Source organism: Myxocyprinus asiaticus, chromosome 23 (assembly GCF_019703515.2).
Source record: "Myxocyprinus asiaticus isolate MX2 ecotype Aquarium Trade chromosome 23, UBuf_Myxa_2, whole genome shotgun sequence".
In the NCBI taxonomy this organism is placed as follows: domain Eukaryota; kingdom Metazoa; phylum Chordata; class Actinopteri; order Cypriniformes; family Catostomidae; genus Myxocyprinus; species Myxocyprinus asiaticus.
In genome coordinates, this window is record NC_059366.1 from 31,025,225 (window position 1) to 31,048,895 (window position 23,671).

The window sequence follows — 23,671 nt, forward strand, 5'->3', positions numbered from 1 at the left end:
GTACTCAGCCTTACAGGTTCCATTTGGTTATTACTAGGGTGGGGGCATCTGCTGCCTCCAAGGAACAAACTGAGGCACCTTTGTACAATGGGCTTCACTTTCAATGTATGGAAAAAGATGTAATAAAAGTGAGTGACAGAGGTGAACATCCAATCCCTTTGATGAAATATCCCTTTAAGAAACAGCAGAAATCATTTTTATTATGTAAATGAATGCATTTACAAAAGCATGTGCTTCTGCATGCTGTAGTGCTGCAAGAATGAATCCTCTAAAATAGATGTCTCACTTTTTTGTGAAGTGAAACACAGCCCTCTTCTGGCCTAAAGCATTCTCACACAAAAACACAGCTGGGATCCACATGAACACCACCAATATCCTCCTCTGCTCAAAATCTGGTGAACAACAATAAATCAATCAGCAACATTTATGAGAATAAAATGACGTTTGGTAAAGCAAAAGGGGAATTGCTTTCCATTTAGACACCAATGAAGTTATGTGTTAAAGGGAGAGAACAACCAAAAATGAAAATTGTCATCATTTACCCGCTTTCTTGCTGTTCAAAACATTTTCTTTGAGGAACACAAAAGGAGATGTTAGGCAGAATGTTCGCCTCAGTCACCATTCACTTGCACTGTATGGAAAAAATATGCAATGAAACTGAATGGTGACTGAGACCAACATACTGTCTAAATCCTTTTGTGTTCCATACAAATGGGAAAATAAGGAAAAACTGATTTGTAACAGGCATAAGCACCTTCACTTTGAAAACATCAAACATCAGTTTATTTTCTGTCCAACTGAGCAAGTACATAAATATATTTTGCACAAAGCTACTGTCATACTGCCATTTTCTTACAATTAAACCACTGAAAACATGCAAAAGGAACACTTGAAAATATCTTTTGCAGAGTGTCTTCCATAGGAAGCTCTCAAAGTATTAGTACAGGAAAATAGAATTATTGTATCTAGGTTTAATTCCAACACGCTATAGGAAATGAGGGCAGATCTAAGAAGACCGTACCAAGAACATCACTTCCTCTTGCTGATAACATACATTTTCTGTCAGTGTACAAAAGTGTCTTAAGCTTTCCTCTTCTTCTGCAGCATTTTCTTGCCTGATAGTGCTCCTTTCTTGGCTCCTCTCACCATGCCTTTGAACTGGCCCTGCAGTTTAGCCTTTTTCCTGTTACCAAAGTAAAAAGTCACATTTAATCAGCTGCACCACAAATATGTATAGAGGAAATGCAGAAGGACAAACTCTGTCCCATACCTGTAGTTGAGCTGCGCTTTCTTCAGAGGAATGTAAGCATATGGGTCGCACATGCCTTTCTTCACGTCACCTTTTCCTTTCTGCAATAGACACAGATGTTTTGCAGAGGTCTTTCCTCATTATGTTCAAGTATATTTATAATTGTATGATGGTACTACAAAATTTCTGTGATAAATAAAGCTCTTCACTTCACCTTAGCTTTAAACTCCGAACCAAATTCTGCCCCTCCATGCAGAGGCCTGTGGATGCCAATGCCACCAGCTGAGAAGTTCAACAATAAAAATGTCACAATATTCAGAAACATATTGTTTTTAGTTCTCACCAAGTACTTTGTTTTAACAATGTTTGTGATGTTACACTAAAACACAAAAATGTGCCCTAGCAGTGCTCTGAGTAAGAAAACAGTACATATTGTGTGCTAATGAGCTATTATTTGTTAAGCACTAATAGTATTAACAATGGTATGTTTAATATGTAATATTTCATGATACTCTTTGAAGCACCATGTAAATACCATGGTATATGAATAGGGTAATCATTCAGTAGCATACAATGTGCCATGGTACAGCCACGGTACTTTGTTGTAAGGAAGGGTTACTTTGTTGTTTCACTGATTTGTTGTTTTTCTTACCTTTATATTTCATTGAGGACTCAACGTCCATATCATCATCATCATCATCGTTATGCATTTTCCTTTTCGGGTTCTTCTTCTGTTCCACAGGAAGAAATATGATAACATAAGAAATCTTTTCAAATACATATAACTCACAGTTTTGATTCCAGCCTCTTCGAGTATGTCATCCATTTCTGTGTCTGGAGAGAGATATTATGACACTCAGCATGATCATATGCATACCAACAAATGTAAGTAAAATGCAACAAATGTAATTTAGCACAGATGAAGTTCCACCTATAGATTTTTCATCCTCCTGCTCATCATCTTTGATGATCAATCATCTGTCTAATGTCACCTTGAACCCATGCTCAACTTTGGGTGCCTTCTTCAAGTCAGGGTTGGCTGCTAGATAAATCAATTTGATATCAAATCAAATAATTAATACAAGCTATAGTAAGTACATGTACATGATCAATGGTGATACTAATGACTGAATCAAGCTGAAAGAAATTACTAAGGATGTCTTTTACCTAGAACACATTGTGCTGCTGGACACACCCTCCTTCAACCAGGCATGACCCTTCTTTTTCACCGGCTTCTTCTGACCCTTCTTGGGCGTGACATCTTCATCAGAGTCCGTTTCAGCCAGAATGTCTTCAATACTACAAATAGAAGAGTTATAACAGAGTAAAGTGCATCACTCAAAAGCTTCGAGTGTACCTCTGTCACACAGTGTTGACAGTACCTCTTTCCTTTCATTTTAGATGTCTCATCCTCAGTGTCTGATCGTCCATCCTCTTCGGTCTTACTCAGGAGCTTGAGTCTCTTACTCCTGGCCTCCACTTTACAGATGTTCAGCATGATCTTGTGGTGCTCAGCAGGCAGCATGCTTTTCACCAGCTCAAACCTGAACACATTTTATATTACAATCATAGCACAAAAAAAACAGAAGATAAAAAAATAAAAAAAAACTAGAAGAAACACATTAGATTCAATTAGTTATGTCTGGTTAGACAGCTAAACTTACCCAAATATCCTAATTAATTTGGTGTAAATACTCTTAGGTTTCATCCTAAAATGTCTTTGCATGTCATCTTTCATATTACTGATGCCTTCCATCTACAAGAGAAAAGATAAAACACACACACAGTCACATCTCTTCTGTTGAGTACTTCCAAGTATAAACTTTTGAAGATGGAAAAACATCACTCTTTTCTTTACTTACAATAACAATCACATGGCTGGCTAGAACCTTTACATCTAGAGCAAAGAGAAGAACCTTCAGGAACCCCAGAGAGGCTTTGACAATGTCTCGTGTTCTGCTGGTGAGCAGCAGGCAGATGTTTTGCAAGAGCTTCTCCAGCGAAGACACATCTATGGAATCTGCGCACAAAACCCCAGTAATTCTACATTTATCCATGCTTTTCATTAAAACATACTGGTCACACATATTTAATGACACCTGCAATGATCACATACTGTATAAGGGTGAATTTTTTCTACTCAAGCTTGTTTTAGCCAGCACTACTTTATCATCACGTTTATATATTCCTCTGTTTAAGGGATAGTTAACCCCAAAATAAAATTCATAATTTACCAACCCTTATGCAATCCCAGAAGTATATGTCTTTTTTTCTGTAGAAGATTTTTAGAAGAATATCTCAGCTTTGTAGGTCCATACATTGCAAGTGAATGGTGACCAAAACTTTGAAGATCCAAAAAGCACAAATGCAGCATAAAAGTAAGCCATATGACTCCAGTTGTCTTCTGAAGCTATCCAATCGGTTTTGGTTGAGAACAGACCAAAATATAACTCCTTGTTCACTATAAATCATGACATCAGCAGTCTTTTTGGCAATCATGACTTCAAACTCAATTACACTTCCTATCACCATCTAGCGCTCTGCACGTGTCAAGCACTAGGAAGTGTAATCGAGCTTGAAATCATGATTGTGTCAAGAGGCTGCAATGGCAAGATGTAAATGTAAAGTGATTAAGGAGTTACATTGCAGTCTGTTCTCACCCAAAATTGATTGGATCACTTTAGAAGTCATTCATTTAACCACTGGAGTATTATGGATTACTTTAATGCTGCCTTTAAGTATTTTTCGCAGCTCCAAAGTTTTAGTCACCATTCACTTGCATTGTGAGAACTTACAGAGCTGAAATATTCTTCTAAAAGTCTTGATATGTGTTCAGCAAAAGAAAGTCATACACATCTGGGACTAAATGAGGGTGAGTAAGTGAAGACAGAATTTTCATTTTTGGGTGAATTATTCTATTAAAACACAAATTCACTCATGATTTGGTGGTTACACAGTGAAAACACAAAGATATGGGGAAACTGTGTTTCAATAGTAGCTGTCATTCTCACCTTTGAAATGAAACACTAGTCTTGTTAAGGCCAGCACTGTACAGGTAATCATGGTCATAGAACCAGTAAGTCCAAAGTACACGTGGCCCAAATACTCATATATAGCATCTAAAGCATACGATTGCCATTTTATTATTTCTGCTCTTATCTTAGTAAAATATCCATCAACATGTAAAAGATAAATCTGATTTTATCTTTATACCTTTCTGGTTCCCACAAAACCTTACAAAAGCATTGCCGATCTCAACCAGGAGCAAGTAGGCATTTTTGTGGGCAACGATGGACATTTCCTTTGTACAAACGATGACCTAAACACAAATATTTAATACCAAAATGTTAAAGGTTATTTGAAGACTAACACTCTGGTGAGCCTACACTCACTGGTCTGTTTGAGACATACCTCAGGAAGCAGAGCAGTAATAAAATCCTTTAACTGCTTCACTATGTGCATCAGACACTTCAGTCTGGGCTGGGAGAAAAAAAAAAACACATATTATATTATTATTATTATTATTATTATATTTTATACATATTATATATGTATATAATAATACGTATGTGTATATATATATATATATATATACACACACACACACACACACACACACACACACATACATACACACACATATATATACACACACACACACATATATATATACACACACACACACACACATATACATACACACACATATATATACACACACACACACATATATATACACACACATATATAACCACCAAATATTATTGCAGTGCATTTTTTCTCTGTAACTATTATGTTATTGTGGTGTTTATTGAGGGTTCTTACCCGTTTGGCAGGTGAGGCTGCAGTTTTCAGACTGTCCAGCAGATTTCCCTTCAGCCGTTCAAGATTAGCCAGAACAAAAGTCTTACAAGGCTCTCTCTCTCCTCCACACATCTCCTCCAACACTCTGTAGGCCGCCTTCTGGATGCCAGAGTCCTTGCTCTACAAGCACACACACACACACAAACATAAGATGAAGTACATTAACATCAATGTGAAACCCTGTTCGGAACCCATTTTACTTCTATAATGTGATGTCTTTCCAACTGAAGCAGGATAAATGCAATAAAAGTAGGACCAGACTTCAATTTATCCTTCAGTAATTGATTGGATAGTGAAAAGTGGCCATTCCATACCAGAAACGAGTCAGACTTAAATGCAAGTTTGCTAAAACAATGAAAGACCAGGAACATGCATTAACAAAGTAAATAGGGTCGATCTTGATTTCTTGTTGACTTTAATAACAGCACAAGCAAAAATATTGTTTGAAAAGTTCATAGAAAGATTCCCACCTCTAGAAAAGGTTTGATCAATTCATAGGTTTCAGTCATAGAGGCCTCATCCACAAATGGAGACATTGCTACAATCAGGTCCATAACTGCAAGCCTGTAAAACAAGATCTGACGTTATTTTCTTTAGGCTGGTCCTCAGCACTGGTTGCAGTTACAAATAACAATCCCAAAAAATGCAATCTTTAGATTTCTATCCGGGTCTCTCAAGTACGTTTTAAAGCCCTGTAAGAGAAACATTAAAGGTGTGGAACATTATTTACCGTGTGAACTCAGAGCTTTCAGCACTGCTGAGTCTCTCAGATGCTTTCTGCAGGAACATGCACACCATCTGAAGCACAGGAACATGTATTTAGCACAGATAATCAGAGAGCAAGCAAACCTCAACAACAGCACACTAAATATATGCATAGAGGAGGACATTTGTGGGTCATGTACATCATTAACAGCCAAGCATCAGTCTTCAATTTCCTTAGTTTGCAATTTACTTGTTAATATGGTAGATTCAGACAGGGAGAACTTAAAAATGACCTTCTGGTCTGTGTTTGTCAGGTAAACTCTGATTGTGTCCAGGACAGCCATCCTAGCACAGGCCACCTCTCCAGGTGTAGGCTGCTGGCTGTAGACATTAAACAGAATGGGAAGGAAGTTTTTGGAAAAGCAATTCACTTCCTCTGCAGATGACCAAAGAAAAGAAAAAAAAAAAAAAATCAAATTACCATCACAAATATTTTTCAGCTATTATAAATCACAGCAATGAAAAGAAAATGAGACCAAAAATAAAATGTATGTTTTAATAACCCCTTTGTCCATATATTCTTCATAGACAGAGCCAGGCTGACCGGTTACACAGCTCTTGTTGATGAGAGTGTGTAGGGCCTGACAGATGCAGAGGCGGAGATCAGGGCGTTCGCTGAGGGCCATACCCAAATTCTGTGTGATGCCCTTAAAAGACGCCACCAGATCTGTGGGTTTAGCGCAGAAACCAGGTAACATGGTCCAAATCTAAAAAAAACAAAGACTTTGGCCTTAAATAATAGATTTTTAAAAGCACAAAATGAATAAAATCAGTGACGTTCTACCAAAGCAAAAACTAGCTGTTCAGAATAAAACACTTTGTCACATATCGTACCTGCAGCTGTAGTGTCTGATACACTTTCGCCATAAGTTTTTGGCCTGATTGTTCCAGTTCTTCAGCTGAAACATCATTCCACAGGACTGAGAAAATAAAGTGCCATTTTCAATGTCAGTCAATTGCATTGTTAACCACTACATGTTTGCGTATTTGGTGTGCACTGATACAAACCTGTTTGTTTAAGTTTGGTTGCCAAGGGAAAAATGTAAGAGGTGAAAAAATCCAGCTGAGTATTTTTCACATGATCTCTTATGACTGGGATCAGCCAGCTGCGCGGGAACTCAAGGTCATCGCTGCAATCAAACAGAAACAAAATATTCTCATATTAATGATTTGAATTTATTGCAAAGGTCTCAGACATTGTAGTTTCTAGATTGAGAAGCATCAGATTAGCAGCTCATTAACTCACTCTGTTCCAGTGATGAGGAGCGGGACAGCATTCAGGACCACCTCTGGGCCCATGCTCTCCACTGCACCGCCCACAGTCAGATCCAGCTCTGCTGAGAAGGGGAACTGAGGGGTGGTCTGCAGGTCACAGAGAGACTGCAGACTCTGAGAATAAAACACACACTCTAAGTAAACAGTCAATAAAAACAGATTCATTATATTTTTAAACTACACCAAAAATGAAAAATGTAAGTTCGGGCAAGAAACATTAAATATAAACTAGACTGGTACATTTTCTAAAGAAAATGGGAGTGGTGCTTGCCGTGGCAAAACTCATCCCCATAATGTCCCAAAAACAGCCTCCCCAGCCCGTGTCAAAAGAGCCCACCCCTAACTCTAGACATTCTGATCCAAAGATATTCATCTGAGCCATTTTCAATGCAAGTCTATGGGTTTGGTTGCAAGGCTAGGTAGTTTTCAAGATTAGCAACTCATTCAACGGTGAATTACAGACTGGGCCAATGAGGCCAGTGCCTAGTGGCCCTTGACTACCAGGGGCCCAGTGGGGCCCTGGCCTGCAAGGTCTTGCTGCCCAATAACTTGAGGGGAAAAAAAACAAAAAAACAGGGCCCTGTGACTATGAGGGGCCCCAGCCCTCTTATTAGAACCCTTTTGCCTTCCTGTTTCTAATTACATTTTTTGAGCCACTCTTTAATCATATAAGGTCGCCTGGTGAAACTTTCCATGCTCTTCTGGAAGTAGAAGACCTTATAAAATAATTTACAAAATAGCTACCTTCATATTTTGATGCACTCATCTTTATGTGAAATCTTTTTGATTTTGATAAAGTAAAACTAACAATAACATTTATCTTGTTACTGATATTTCAAAATTAGTACTTATTGAATTCAAGCAACATGTGCTTAAAAGAAAACTGGCCCTGGGGCCCTTGCTAGTCATAATCCACCCCTGCTGCTAGCCTCAGTCAAAAGAGTTCACCCCCATGTCTATGAAATTCTGATCCAGAGATATAATCCAACAGATTTCCTGTCAATTTTAAGTCCTTGGGATTTTTTCACCTGGTTTTCCCCCACCAGGTGAACATCCTATGCCCGATGGCTTTTAAAAGTCGTAGCACATGTCTCCTCAATAAGCCGGTCGATTTGACACCTCATTCATGGGTGTACAACAAACGGTGCAAGACAAATTAGGTGCCGAAGTTTGAAAAATTGGTTTAGGGATTTTGCTAAAAACCTAAATGAGGGTCAGAGAACTGTAATATTGATGACTTGCTAAAGCAAGCACCACTTATTAAATAGTTATGTAGGACATTTGTAGCCAGGGACAACACTCATACAGTTTAGCGATCGTTACACCAAAATATCTGACAGCAGAATGCCATGATCAACTACTCAGAATTGAGTATTATAGAGAGTCATGTGAGAAGTAGTTATAACAATCCTATAGTGATCTCCCTATATAAAATTAATATACCTTTGTCATTATAGGATGAGCCTGTTTTCCTGCAGCTCGGTAGAAGCAGCCCAAGATTTGCAGCACAAATGGCCAAGAGGCATGAAATCGTTAGGACAATCCATCCTCCACAATACTGAAAGAGGCAGTGAGAGGTCTGACTTCAACAAGACACGAGATCAGGCTGTTAAAAAAACATGACAGGACAGATATGGTCAAAGGTAGCTCACCGAAACATCTTAAGAATGTAGGACCCATTTCCAGTTGATGTACTTGGTAGAACAGGCATGATCTCAGCCAAATGAGCAGCCACACACTCATCTATCAAAGTCTGGAAGGAGAAAATCATCAGCACCGAGAATCAATGAAAAAGCCCACCTCCACAGAAAACAAAAACAAGCTTATTTCTGAAAAACAACTGACTATTCGCATACATCCAATTCATTTTCATTTTTGGGTGAACTATTGCTTTAAAGATGTGTTCTGAAAAATGGCCTACCTGGACAGATGAACATGGGCTTTTTCCATGACTGCCAGTCATGCTAATAAATGCTGTAGATCATTCTCACTAAGAACATAGTCATACAAAGCCTGGAATAGAGGTGTTGAAAGATTGGTGCTTCAATACATTGGACAAAGACACAAAATTTTAAGTGTGTTCTTTCTTTGCCATTAGTCGGATTAAATAAAACTGCAATCTCTTTGAGCAGATCAACAGACCCTTTGCTAAGCTCCGCCCCCCTTGGCTACAGTTGTGCGCTCTAGCAAGCTCTGCAGAACTCCCCATTGGAATGTATGGGTGACTGCGTGAATGGCACGGTATTTGGCAAAATATTCTCAGAATCGGAATGGATATTATTACATGGGCTGGAATGAAGAGTAACATTGTAATGCATATTTATCTGACATTTGTGTAAAAGAAATGATTAAATTACACTGTAATTTGATTAAACTCTGTAGACTGTGAATCAGAATTGAGGCAAACGATCAGTCACATAAAAATAGAAAAATGTCACTTGATAGCAATTACAAACCTCATAACATTAGTGTAAGTGAAAAGAACAGCTTATAATGTCTTATAACATACTCATTTTGATGCTTTGAACTCTTTATTTACCATCACCTTTACTAAGACCTGAATCAATACGTAAATGAGTTAATGTTAGGTTATTAGCTTTAATTTACCTTGGAGGAAATGTAGGTGTCCTCGCTGATGTTATACATGCTCATTAGGGAATGAGGAATGACACACTTAAATCCATAGCATGCTCTTCTCAATATTTATTTAAAGATTTTTTTTAAAGAAAGAAAAAACACTGTGTATCCTCTCTAGGTACCTTGTTTCACTGTTACAAGTGACCCAGCAACGACATTTTTGACATTTGTTGGATCATTTCGATAGAATCCCGCTTAAAACTACTCAAACACACATTACGCCCATAGGGAAATGCTTGTCAGAGTAATGGCAGCAGGAAAACGGTTGCTAAGACAAAATTGGTCAGAAACGCTTTTAATGCAAGTCTTAGCGAAGGGTCAATCAGACCGGCCATAACACTGACTGTCAAACATTGATCTGTTTTCCGACCAATGGCAGATTGGGACAGTTTTTGGGAAACCTGATTGGACTTTTTTTTTTTTTTTAACTCTGTTCTGGTGCCACCAGTGGTGCAGAAATTAATTACAAACTTCACCTTATGGTCAAAGGCAAAATTGTGCTGAATGCAAATGTAATGTTTTTAAAAGGCAGGTTCAGATCATAAAAGCCAGCAAAAGATATTCAGTTTAAGAAACAATGTGCATTTATTTACCGATTACAACACTCACTGTAATGATCTGGGCATTGAGTTCTGCGGACATACTGGAAGGTCTGGGATTGCCACTGAAGTGTTTGTGGAATGCCTGCAATGCACCTGCTGTCACCAGCTTCAGAGAAAGAAAGAGACAGTGGTTAAAGGAATAGTTCACCCAAAAATGAAAATTCTCTCATGATTTACTCACCCTCATGCCATCTCAGATGTGTATGTCTTTCTTTCTTCTGCAGAACACAAAGGAGGATTTTTAGAAAAATCTCTCACAATGCAAGTGAATAGGTACCAGAACTCAGAAGGTCCAAATTGCACAAAGGCAGCATAAAAGTAATTCATACGACTAGTTAAATCTATATCTTCATAAGCAATATGACATGTGTGGGTGAGAAACAGGTCAATATTTAAGTCCTTTTTTACTGAAAATCTACACTTTCACATTCAGCCACCTACTGGTTGGGGCTGGTCAAAGGTGGAGATTCATAGTAAAAAAGGACTTAAATATTGACCTGTTTCAAACTCTCACCTATTATATTGCATCAGAAGGCATGGATTTAACTACTGGTGTCATATGAATTACTTTTATGCTGCCTTTATGTGCATTTTGGACCTTCTGAGGTGAGATATTCTTTTAAAAATCTTTATGCTCTGCAGAAGAAAGAAATTCATACACAACTGGAATGGCATGAGGGTGAGTAAATGATGAGAGAATTTTTCTTTTTGGGTGAACTACTCCTTTACGCATCACTCTACATCCTTGCCAACATGATAATGAAGATCATAATGTAGTTAAAGTACTCTCTCACCACATGGCTCAGGGTCATCACACGCAAGACGGTCTCACAGCAAGACTTGACAGAGCTGATGAGGAACGCAGACAGCAGGTCCTTTAGAAGACCAAGCACATGGAGAGTGGTAGTGTCTTCCTTGTTGCCTAGACCCAGAAAGAAAAAAAGGACCATATATATGCATATGTTATCAGTTATTATGCAGAATCAAGCAAATTAGCAACATCACTATGGGAAAAAAAAATAATTAAAACAAATGTGGCAAGTTCTATCCAACTGTTATAAGTTATAAAGGTAAAAAGTTGTTCAACTGACATCCTGATTGCTCTATTTCTTTGCAGCAGAATTTAGCTGTGGTGACTGCTACTGGGTGGTGGCTCAGGGAGTTATTTGAGAACATTAAGTCACTGCTGCGAAGGATGGAGCAAACACCATGCTGTGCTGCTTTTTGTACCTGCCGCACATAGACATTATCATCATACTGACACATTGCACATCACAGTCAGACAGTCACTTTCTAATGTGGCAATAAAGAAGTATTAAAAGTAGTTTTCCCATCATTTATTACTATAATAACTTGGGGTTATTACAAATCTTTAGGAGTAATTTTATATCATAGTAACGGTATATATCATGATATAGCTATTTTTATTTTAAATTCATCAAAATAGTAAAAAAAAAAGAAAAAAAGAAAATTAATTAAAAAAAATTAATGGAAGGTAGTCTCATTTGATTACTTTTATTTGGAACTTGATACATGCCTACCAAAAGATAAGATTAATACTAACAGATAAATTATAAATCTGGCATCAGCGCTTAAACATTGTTGCTTTGCATTATTTAACACGAGTAAAAAAAAAAAAAAAAATGGTATTATAAAATCAATATTAACAACTGTCATTTTTGATCGGAGGAGCTACATTTGAAGTCGTTGTAAAATAACCAATATACGCATCAATGCTTGGCAATCGAAAACAACTAAATTTTTCTCTGTACTGTGCCTGACAGCACCACTTGGAGTAGTTCACCCAAAAATTCTCTCCCCATTTACTTACCCTCATGCCAACCCAGATGTGTATTACTTTCATTCTTATGCAGAACACAAAGATTTTTAGCAGCATGTCTCTGTAGGTCTATTCAATGCAAGTGAAAGGTGGCTAGAGCTTTGAAGGTTGAAAAAGCACAAAGGCAGCATAAACGTAATCCATAAGACTCCAGTGGTTAAATCCATGACTCCAGAAGTGATATTATAGGTGTGTGTGTGTGAGAAACACAGGCAAATGTCTGTGTGAAGATAAACAGGCAAATGTCTCCTTATATAGATTGAAAGGCATATATCTCATATTTTAATATGCAGATAAAACTAAAAGTAATTTTTGTAGGTTGATTCCCCTGAAAAGCATGAACACTGTGGTGCTACAACATTGCTCTATTAGTTTAAGCATTTCCATAACAATATTGGCTCAACCACTGTCGTGAGTATGGGGTGGGACATTCTGTTTGGAAAACCTCTCATTTGAAAACAGTCATGTTTTTCTGTTTAGTAATGCTTGCGACACAAAAATTACACACATCGTCTTTAACAATGATATTCTTCCTGGTAGTCCTTCATCAGAGAATTACAAGCAATATAGCATGCTATTCTTCTGTGTTCATCTGAGAGGACATGATACTGCGGATATTGTCAAATGTGCTCAATTACCAGTATTCCATCTCTGTTTCTTTTCCTCCCTGAGAGTGAATCACTTCTGTGATGGCTACCAATACAGCACAGATCTGCGGAACAAGTAACAACAATTAAACACATATCTGCTGCATTCAATACGAAGACACTGTAATAACCCACCATACACCTAACTGTTCATCACAATGAATACAGACCTCCTTATGTGCCACAGAGTTTGACTCCCAGTAGCGCTGAACAAGTGAGGTTGGAGCAGTCTGACAGTCCACTGATTTTTTTTCTCTGTGAGCACCTGCTCCTCCATGGCATCTCCTGCCACATCACTACTTCTCTCCAGAGATCCAGCCTGCAGCTCATTATGAAGTTTCAGGGCATCTACTGTCAGATCACTCTTCTCTGTATAAACAAATAGGTAGGTTTGATGAATCCTACACTTAAAGTTTGTTTGTGGTTTAATGCCATGAATAGCGTCAATGGCTATTTTCATGGCAAAAAAAATAAAATAATTAAAATACAAAAGGTGTATAGTGATCATCTATTTTTGCTAAAAACTCTAAAACTGATTCAGACCTAACTTTGTTAAAATCTTTGCAAAAGTGTCTGCAGCATAAAACAATTTCCTCAAGGAGTTAAAACCGGCACAATACATAAAACATGCTTCAAAGACAATAGATTCTGGCATAAGGCACTTAATGGTCGAACTTCTCCTGATTATTTACAGGGATAGTTCACCCAAAAATGAAAATTCTCTCATCCTTTACTCACCCTCATGAAATCCCAGGTGTATAAGACTTTCTTTCTTCTCCAGAACACATTTGAAGAAAATGAGAAAAATATCTTTAGGGGCCTGGGTAGCTCAGCGAGTAAAGACGTTGGCAACCACCCCTGGAGTTGCAAGTTCGAATCCAGGGCGTGCTGAGTGACTCCAGCCAGGTCTCCAAATTGGCCCGGTTGCTAGGGAGGGTAGAGTCACATGGGGTAACCTCCTCGTGGTCGCTATAATGTGGTTCTCGCTCACGGTGGGCCGCGTGGATGCCACGGAGAATAGCGTGAAGCCTCCACACGTGCTGTGTCTCCGCGGTAATACGCTCAAGCCACATGATGTGCAGACTGACTGTCTCAGACGCAGAGGCAACTGAGATTCGTCTTCCGCCACCCAGATTGAGGCAAGTCACTACGCCATCACAAGGACTTGGAGCGCATTGGGAATTGGTCATTCCAAATTAGGGAGAAAAGGGGAGAAAAAAAAAATGTATAAATAAATAAATATATAAAACATATAGTAGCCCGGGGCCTGGGTAGCTCAGTGGTAAAGATGCTGGCCACCACCCCTGGAGTTTGCTAGTTCGAATCCCAGGGCGTGCTGAGTGACTCCAGCCAGGTCTCCTAAGCAACCAAATTGGCCCAGTTGCTAGGGAGGTTAGAGTCACGCGGGGTAACCTCCTCGTGATTGCCATAATGTGGTTCGCTCTCGGTAGGGCGCGTGGCGAGTTGTGCATGGATGCCGCGGTAGATGGCGCGAAGTCTCACACGGTAACACGCTCAACAAGCCACAAGATAAGATGCGCGGGTTGACGGTCTCAGATGCGGAGGCAGCTGAGATTTGTCCTTTTTAACTATAAAGCATCACTTCCAGTCAGCAGTGGTATGTGCGTGTGACGTAATCGCGTTGGCACGTGCGACACGCGAGAACTGACGCACGTGCGACACACATGGAAGAGCAGCACTGTTTACAAGTGAGTAGGAGGAAGGCTGTTCAAAAGCTTGGTTGGTTTTGATTTAGATCTGTAGTTATCTGTTTCTTTACTCATAATGGTGCGTTTGGGTGCTTATCCTAGATGTGTCAACCGAGAGGAGAATGAAAGATTACGTCCGTAACATGGCAAAGTGAATACGTCACATGATCGCCACGTTCTCGTGAATCTTAGAGGAAGCATTGGATTATAGTTAAAAAGTACTTAAATACTGATCTTTTTGCACCAAAAGTGATCGTATCACTTTAGAAGACATTAATTTAACAGCTGGAGTTGTATGGATGACGTTTATGCTGACTGTGATTTTTGGAGCTTCAAAAGTCGAATCACCATCACTTGCTGTAAAGACTCCACAAGCAGAAGTGAAAAAGGACACAGGAAAGCGGGTTTTTCCAGACTCAGGTAAGGCTTTTAATCATAAACAAACAAATCAGCCTCCACGTTCACTGTAGGCTCTCTCGTGTCAGACTCTCTCGCCCTTTTGGCGGTGACGTGGCTGTTTATATGCCGCTCTCCCCAAGCTCACTGGAATTAGAGACAGGTGTTAGACATAATTTAGCTCAGGTGTAAGCGCCCTTACCGCTCTCTCTCTCCGGATGGTTGCTCGGCCACGCCCCTGCTGCCATACTTGCATTTTAAGAACCTACTACTGAGCTGAGATATTTTTCTATTTTCTTTTTTCAAATGTGTTCTGATGAAGAAAGAAAGTCATTTACACCTGGAATATCATAAGGGAGAGTAAATAAGAGAATTTTCATCTTTGGGTGAACTATCCCTGGAGTGTCCTATTCAGCATCAGGTGTAAATTATCTGATCCCAATGATTAGTGAAGTGAAAAAAACATTTTTCCAATTATATGGTTGATTTCATGTAGTTTGTTTGTGATGCATTGGTCACATTCAATTTGTCATTTGTTGATAATATAAGATAGTATGATGGATTTAAGATCTGAAGGTGGTATTGAGCACTTTTTTAAGCTCTGTGGATGGTGCCTCTTTAGCAGCAACGTCTGCTTGCTCATTTCCTGGGATTCCACAATGGCCAGGAACACAGCAAAGTAGATATTAAAATTCTGTGCAAACAGTTTGGTTTAAATCTTTACAAGAGCTGGGTGGTCATTTTTGAGGGATGCCAGGGCTTGAAGACATGATTTTGACAAGTATTTATTATAAAAACATGTCTCCGTTGTGCAGTCTTAATGTGGTCCATTGTTAAAATGGAAAGTTAAAACTTGACTGGGGATCCATATTCCTCTTTTTTGGTAATTGATCACAAATGCAGCTGACACCTCATTGGTCTTTGGTCGTCTTGCATGAACAGCATGTTTGAGATCTCCCCAGAGTAGTCTCGATGATATTAAGGTCAGGAGACTGTGATGGCCACTCCAGAGCCTTCACCTTTTTCTGCTGTAATCACTGGAGGGTCAACTTGGCCTTGTGCTTAGGGTCATTGTCATGCTGGAAAGTCCAAGAGCATCCCATGCGCAGCTTTCATGCAGAAGAATGCAAATTGTCTGCCAGTATTTTCTAATAACATGCTGTATTCATCTTGCCATCAATTTTCACAAGATTCCCCGTGCCTTTAGAGTTCTCACACCCCCAAAACATCAGTGAGCCACCACCATGCTTCACAGTGGGGATGGTATTCTTTTCACTACAGGACTTGTTGACCCCTCTCCAAACATATCACTTATGGTTGTGACCATAAAGCTCTATTTTGGTCTCGTCACTCCAAATTACAGTGTGCCAGAAGCTGTGAGGCGCGTCAAGGTGTCGTCAGGCATATTGTAACTGGGCTTTTTTGTGGCATTGGCACAGTAAACGCTTCTTTCTGGCAATTTGACCATGCAGCTCATTTTTGTTCAAGTATCGTTGTATGGTGCTCCTTGAAACAACCACACCGTCTTTTTCCAGAGCAGCCTGTATTTCTCCTGAGGTTACCTGTGGGTTTTTCTTTGTATCCCGAACAATTCTTCTGGCAGTTGTGGTTGAAATCTTTCTTGGTCTACCTAACCTTGGCTTGGTATCAAGAGATCCCTGAATTTTCCACTTCTTAATAAGTGATTGAACAGTAATGCCTGGCATTTTCAAGGCTTTGGATATCTTTTTATATCCTTTTCCATCTTTATAAAGTTCCATTACGTTGTTACGCAGGTCTTTTGACAGTTCTTTTCTGCTCCCCATGGCTCAGTATCTAGCCTGCTCAGTGCATCCACGTGAGAGCTAACAAACTCATTGACTAGTTATACAAAAGCCACAGGTGTGGGAAATTAACCTTTAATTGCCATTTATACCTGTGTGTGTCACCTTGTGTGTCTATAACAAGGCCAAACATTCAAGGGTATGTGAACTTTTGATCAGGGCCATTTGAGTGATTTCACAATGATTTAAATATAATTTTGATTTAAAAAGGAGCCAAACAACTGTGATAATAAATGGCTTCATATGATCACTATCCTTAAATAAAAGACAGTTTTTTTGCATGATCAGTCATATTTTCAAAATCAATGCCAAAATTTCACAATTTCTGCCAGGGTATGCAAACTTTTGAGCACAACTGTATAAACTTGGCTAGATAAAATACATCTTTAAATTGCACCTTCCTCGTGTTGCATTTGACCGTCACTCAATTTTAAAGGTGACATGCAGGTGTCGCGAACGCTGTGCATCACGAGCACAGAAGTCCAGCACGAGCGGAGCGCAGCATGAGTGCAGCACAAGCGCAACATTCACAGACATGTCCCAGCCTGAACCTTTATTTCCGCCGCCACAGAAGTTTATGTCTGCTTTTTGGGATTACTTGGCTATGTAAAAGACCCACAAGGCACCATCAATGTAGATGGTTACCCAGTCTGTAAAGTTTGCAGCAAAAATATATCGGCTCAGGCAGGAAACGCTTCTAACCTTAAGCACCATCTCCGTGAGCACCCCATCCCACGGAATTTGCGGAGACTAATGTAACTGAAAACTCAGTACACAGGATAATAAATTATAGCCCTTTTCATAAAAACACCAGATTCAATGTAGTTTTACATGATTTGTAATGACTAGTTAGGCTAAAGTTATGTTTATGCTTTCTGTCACATTCACAAATGCAGCAAATGAATTTAAGACCTTGTTCAACTTTACGATGCGTCAACTTTTTGTTCTTTTGCCTAAGTGCAGCGCAACAGAAGGCCAATGTGTTTGATAATACTAATAATATGTTTTATTTGTAAAACAGGGCTCAACATTAAGGATTTTTTCTACTGGCCCGGTGCTTCAGAATTTTCCTTGCCCTGCCAAAATTTTCATTGGCCCCAATCATAAAAATGATAAATAGCTGTTTTTACCATCATGGCTTTAAAAATGTGTCCAAAGATTATTTTTTACATATATTATGTTTTATGTCCCCCCCAAACTGAATCACATTTATAATTTGCAAGATATGATTTATGCCTTATGTAATCCTATATAAGTGCTTTACAAATATAAATTCATAAATACATCATATTAACCTCAGCCCTCCTGCCATTTACACATGAGTTTTTAAGTGAAGAGTTCTGTTGTGCAGATGATGGGTTTTCGGTCACCCATTTAGTCATGCTGTCATGCAACTTTTGGCCAAGTGTAGTGTATTCACACACAAGATCAAAGATTTAATCACTGAGTTAAAGATGTGATTATTGGCTGAATGTAATAAACATATGAATCCCTGAGAAGAGACTTGCTACCAAATCGGTTGTGACATGTAATATACATTAGGGAGATATTAGGCCTAATCTGTGAATTAAGTGTATATAACATAAAATCAGACAACCCAAACAAGACCAACCCTGACTGATATACAAAGAACAAAAACAAAAATACCTGTACGGTCCAGAAATGAGAAATGTAACTGGTGTTTCATGAGGATGATATGAAGTAGACAGTTTTGAATATTCATCTTCACCCTGCAGCTAAACAGCTCTGATAATAATAGTCTAATAGCCATAGTGATCTTGCTTCTTTTCATATCAAACGCCATTATAATGTTGTAATAATGATTACATTTTGCAACTAACCTAATTAAATCTATACTTACATTTTGGATATTGAGCAGCTCGTGATTTCCAGACACGTGTATAACTGGGGTTTAACAAAGTTTATTACGTTTCATTTGGCGCTTCATCTCTAAAGGCGAATTAATGAGAGAAAATGTGTTTGTTTTTTACAGTGGGAATAAAACTAGCGCTCTGTCCCTTTACGAGAGCACATGCACGTTAAACAGACTACGCTGCACAGAGAGATATGATGATGAGACATATGCATGGAGAGACATCGATTTTCAGTCCTATAGAATGAAACTGTTGATTTCTTGTGTTCCAGTGTGTGGATTACTGCTTTTCACCAACATGTAAAAACGAAAAATGTGGGGATTTCATGCACTGTGAACATGGAATGTGTGGGGATACTTCAAATGTTGCACAAGACGTTAAATCTCACTACGAAATTCATTAAGTGGGTATTTTTTTCCTTCTATTTTCCACACATTGGTAATAGCTGCTGCTAAGACACTTGGAAAAGAGCGAGGACAGTGCTAGGAGAGTGCGCTATTATCATGTCTGCACGTGACTGTGCCTTGGCGCATCCAGTATATTATGCGCTCGCGCATCTTTGTGAGCTAAATAGAATCGCGCTCGCTCGTCGGTTGGAATACTTAATTCGCTCAGTGTAATTTTTGTGCTCTCTCGCTTGTTGTTTTCTTGCACTAATGTTATAAATGCAGCACTGGCCCGATCAGGCAAATGACAGTTCTAGCAACTGGCCCGCATCTCTCTCACACTGGCCCCGGGCCATCGGGCAGTCCTTACTGTCGAGCCCTGTAAAACATAGTACTAAATAGGGTTTACAAAATGCATGGCTTTTGGTGTTCAGGAAATTGACATTGACAATATGCATGCAAGAAATTGACAGTGAAACTGTAGCTGAAATGTTCAGTATTGGACAAAATGCCAATAAATAAACTGCACATGAATAATATATTTTCAGTAGGTATTGTAGAATTGAACTAAATCACAAATGCAACAAATTACTGAACACATGCAAATGCATATTTTAAGTGTTAACCCGGGCAATAATCATTATAAATGATTACAATTCAATTTTATAAATCATAAAATAACAAAATATTTCTAGTTATAATCATCTGATAATTGTACATGTTGCCAAAAATATTTTTATTATGTTTACCGGTTTGTGATTTCTTTTTTTTTTTTTTTTACCTTGTCGGATTAAAAGTGTCCTGATGTTCAAGATCAATAGTTAAAGGATTAAAGTTGAAGAAATCCAAAATTAAGTTCAAGAATTTGTTATAACTGAAATATTTGTCTGTGTGTTTATCAGAAATAGCCTATTTCATAACCAAATATTGAACTGCTTTTAATATTATCAATGCACCCAATACCGTGAAACCGTAATACCGTGGTAATTTTTGTAACGGTTATCATACTGTGAAAATGTCATACCGTTACACCCCTAACACAGGCAAGGATCGTATCCTATTAATTGTAAGCTGGATTTTTCATTCGACATCAACATAAAGGCTGCAATGAATATTTGGTAGGATGACTTTTGCAATGCTGTTTATTTTGATGCTAAAAAGGGTTACAGATCAAATGTTTCCTTGAGGTACTCCAAGCTCCTGTTTATGCAAATCTGATAGGGCATTACTTACCCTGACTTCAAATTGTCGGTTTGATAAAAAGTTTGCAACAAAAATGAGTAAATGTCCTTTAAAACCAAGCTGATACAAATCCTTTAAAATATCATACCTCCATGTTAGTAGTATCATAAGCTTTCTCCAAAGACAGCAACAGCATTTTCTTTTTTGATAAAAGCATCATGTATAAAGCTTTCAAGGCTGATGAGGTGATCTATAGTGCTTCTTCCTTTTCTAAAGCCACATTGCATATAACTTGTAAGATGTTGCAACTCCAGCACCCATACGTTCATTAACCATTCTCTCCATGGTTTTATATAAACAACCTGTTAGGGCTACAGGGTGGTAGTTTATAGGTTCGTTATAGTCCTTTCTGGCTTTTGGAATAGGAATCATTTCTGCTTCTTTCCAAGAAAGTAGAATATCCCCTGATATCCAGCTGGAGTTAAAAAATGTATGAGCAAGGACAGGATAGTGTATGGAAAATTCCTTTGATCCCTAATTGATAATGAATATTGTCTGGTCCAACAGCAGTATCATGCAATCTACTTATGTAGTAGCTCTTCCATAGTAAAAGGTTGGTTATAAGGTTTCATATTATTGGATGAAAATCCATGTTAATGCCTTTTTATCTTCCTGAGCCTGAATTACTTGAATGGCAGGGAGACAACTTTCAATTGATGAGCTCTTTACAAAAGCTTCCGCTATGATATTTACAATTTCTTGCTTCGTAGTGAAGATTGTCTTGATGTTTAATGTGCTGAATTTGTGGTCCATTGTTTCTATCCTTTTGTTGAACTACCTGAACTATCAGACTGTATAATTGTCTCCAACTTTGTTTCTTAGCCTCATTTATTACTTTATTTATTGCTTGTGCTCTAATCCTACACTGAAGAATCAGTTAGAACAAAAGCAATGACATCTAGCCACTAAGCCGATCAGAAATTATAGCATTCCTGATAAAATGTCAGTATCTAAAAAAGCAAAGCTGTTATGGTGTAATGATTTAATGTGAAATATTAACATTGTGATTGTGAAATCTGTCATCACCCTTCCAAGTGTAAATGCATGGATTTTATTGTTTGAAATGGGAAACCATTAATTAATGTGTTGTCAAACAGGGCCATACTACAGACTACTGCTTAGGCTTACCTGTGGGATGGCTGAAAAACCGGCTCCTCGCAGCCTTCCGATAATGGCTCGTCTCTGGATTCGAGTCGCTACTGTGTCCTTTCTTCCAGCGCTTTAATTTCTGAAATGCGCTGGATTGAAGTTTACCAGACTTGACTATTTTGGCAGCTGTTTTTGCTCACAGTGCTGCAGTCACGTTGGTCTCCAGTCCCCAGTCTGCGTGGCTCACTGCATGTCATTACTGTATGCCAAAAACAATTGCATTGTTTGTAAAAAAGAAAAGCAGTCTGTTTCTCTGTCCAAAGTGCATATCACTGATACAAATGCACACGGTATATGTATAGTAGCTTGTTTCAAATAACTAAACATGGGTCGTTTAAAATAATTGTGTCTAAAATAATGAATCCCGAACATGCTAGATAATATTCAAATTAAAGTCTGGAGATAAAACTCAAAGGAATTAAACCTAAATAAAAAACCATGCAAAGAAAACAATTTTTAAAATACGCCACACATCAAAAACTTTAATGCGTAAATTTAAAGTCACAACTCTAAATTGATTTTCTATCACAACCCGTTTAATCCCACCAGGGGCGGATTATGACTAGCAAAGGCCCCGGGGCCAATTTTTTAAAGGGCAAAAATCCCCTAGACTACATTACACTGACAGAATGATTAAATGAGCTACAAGTCTGTTTTGGAATGTTCGTAATTTCAAACTTCAGTTGTCAAAACTTTTTTTAAACAAGCCATTTAAATAAGGAATAATTGACGACGGACCAACAGGCCGGAGTCAATTATTCCGTTTACACCACGGTTACCACAATTTAAGACATGGTTCAGGGTTTAATCTCAAGACATTTTCTGGTTTTCGTCCCTAAAACGCTCTGGTGAATGGAATTAATTTCTTCCGCAACGGATTCAGCGTCTTGCTCTGATAGAGCTTAAGCCTTTGTTGTTAATTCGAAAACGTCATGTTAGAACCAGCAACGGCTGGGCACCCTGACACCCCACTGAACGTGTCCTTCATTTTTGGTTGAACTAATCTAAGTGTGCAAATTAATCATTTAATTTCCTTTATATTTTCAGTTTAATTTAAATATTAGTTAAAATAAATACAAATAAAATTCAAAGTTTAGAATCAAACTGCCTTAAATTGTGCATACAATTGCGCATTGAAAATGACCCCATAGCACGACCTATAGTCTTTGACAGAAAGCACGCCAGTAAGCATGATCGGTCTGCGTACAGTATAAGAGTCTGTGTTATCTTTGACAGAAATCTATGCATTTTCCTCTGGCATCTGGCAGAAGCTCATATAGGAAATCAATAACTTTTAGTTTTTAATACTACCGTTAAAACCACCGTGAAAGTCCAGTAAAGTTCAACAGTTGTTTGATAAATTGCTATTAAACACAAGACAGATTTGAATTGCTAGTTTTATTCTCATTTCTTATCGTTTTGGTTATGGAGCGCCAGAAATTCAGGAAACATGGTATACCGTCTTCTAACGATAAAAAAGAAGCGCGAACTCTGAGGGAGTTAGCTAACCTCTAGCTGGAATTCTAACATTCAAACGTGACAGGAAGCCAAACTAATGTTTTGGTTAACATTATGTTGTGAAAACAATGTATTTCTAATACTTTTCACTTTCAGTTTTGATATAATATTGTTCTTACCTTGGGTACACTGAAAGCAAATTAAGTCACCTCTGTAAAATTCAACTGACAAGAATGTCAGTGGTGAGAAATGTCAATTAAGAGTCAGGGGTGGGGGATGGGCATTGCTGTGTGAGATCTCGCGAGATTCCACCAAAGTTACGCAAGTTCTCACAATAATTGTTTTTTTTTTTTTTTTTTTTATCCATGTCCATGGGCTCTTGATCCTTTTAAAGAGCATATTGGATAAATTTGCATGAGTGTTGGCATTTTTAGATTTTGATTAGATTGAAGTAGCTATACCAGCTATTGCACATTATCAGAACAACAACAACAATAAAAAATGATTTCAACGGTGCATATTTGTGTACTATCACGGATCCATGTAATCAGCCTATATGGGACTGTTTGTGTTTGCACTTGTCTAACCCATTTGGTAAACCAAAATGGGCCCCATTTGTGTTGCCCATTTTGATCCCATGCACTCATTTCCCATTAGTGACCCAACTAAGAACCGCACAGGAAGCCCACCTGTGCTCGCCCATGAGGGACCCAACTTAGTTGACCCAAGTGGGCCCCAAATAAGATGCCCATTTT

The 23,671-nt window shown here is 38.4% G+C and overlaps 1 pseudogene; it reads right to left on the bottom strand.

The window, feature by feature from the left end:
• Nucleotides 1-829: 829 nt before the first annotated feature.
• On the bottom strand, nt 830-23,507 carry LOC127413788 (RRP12-like protein; annotated as a pseudogene).
• Nucleotides 23,508-23,671: the final 164 nt, after the last annotated feature.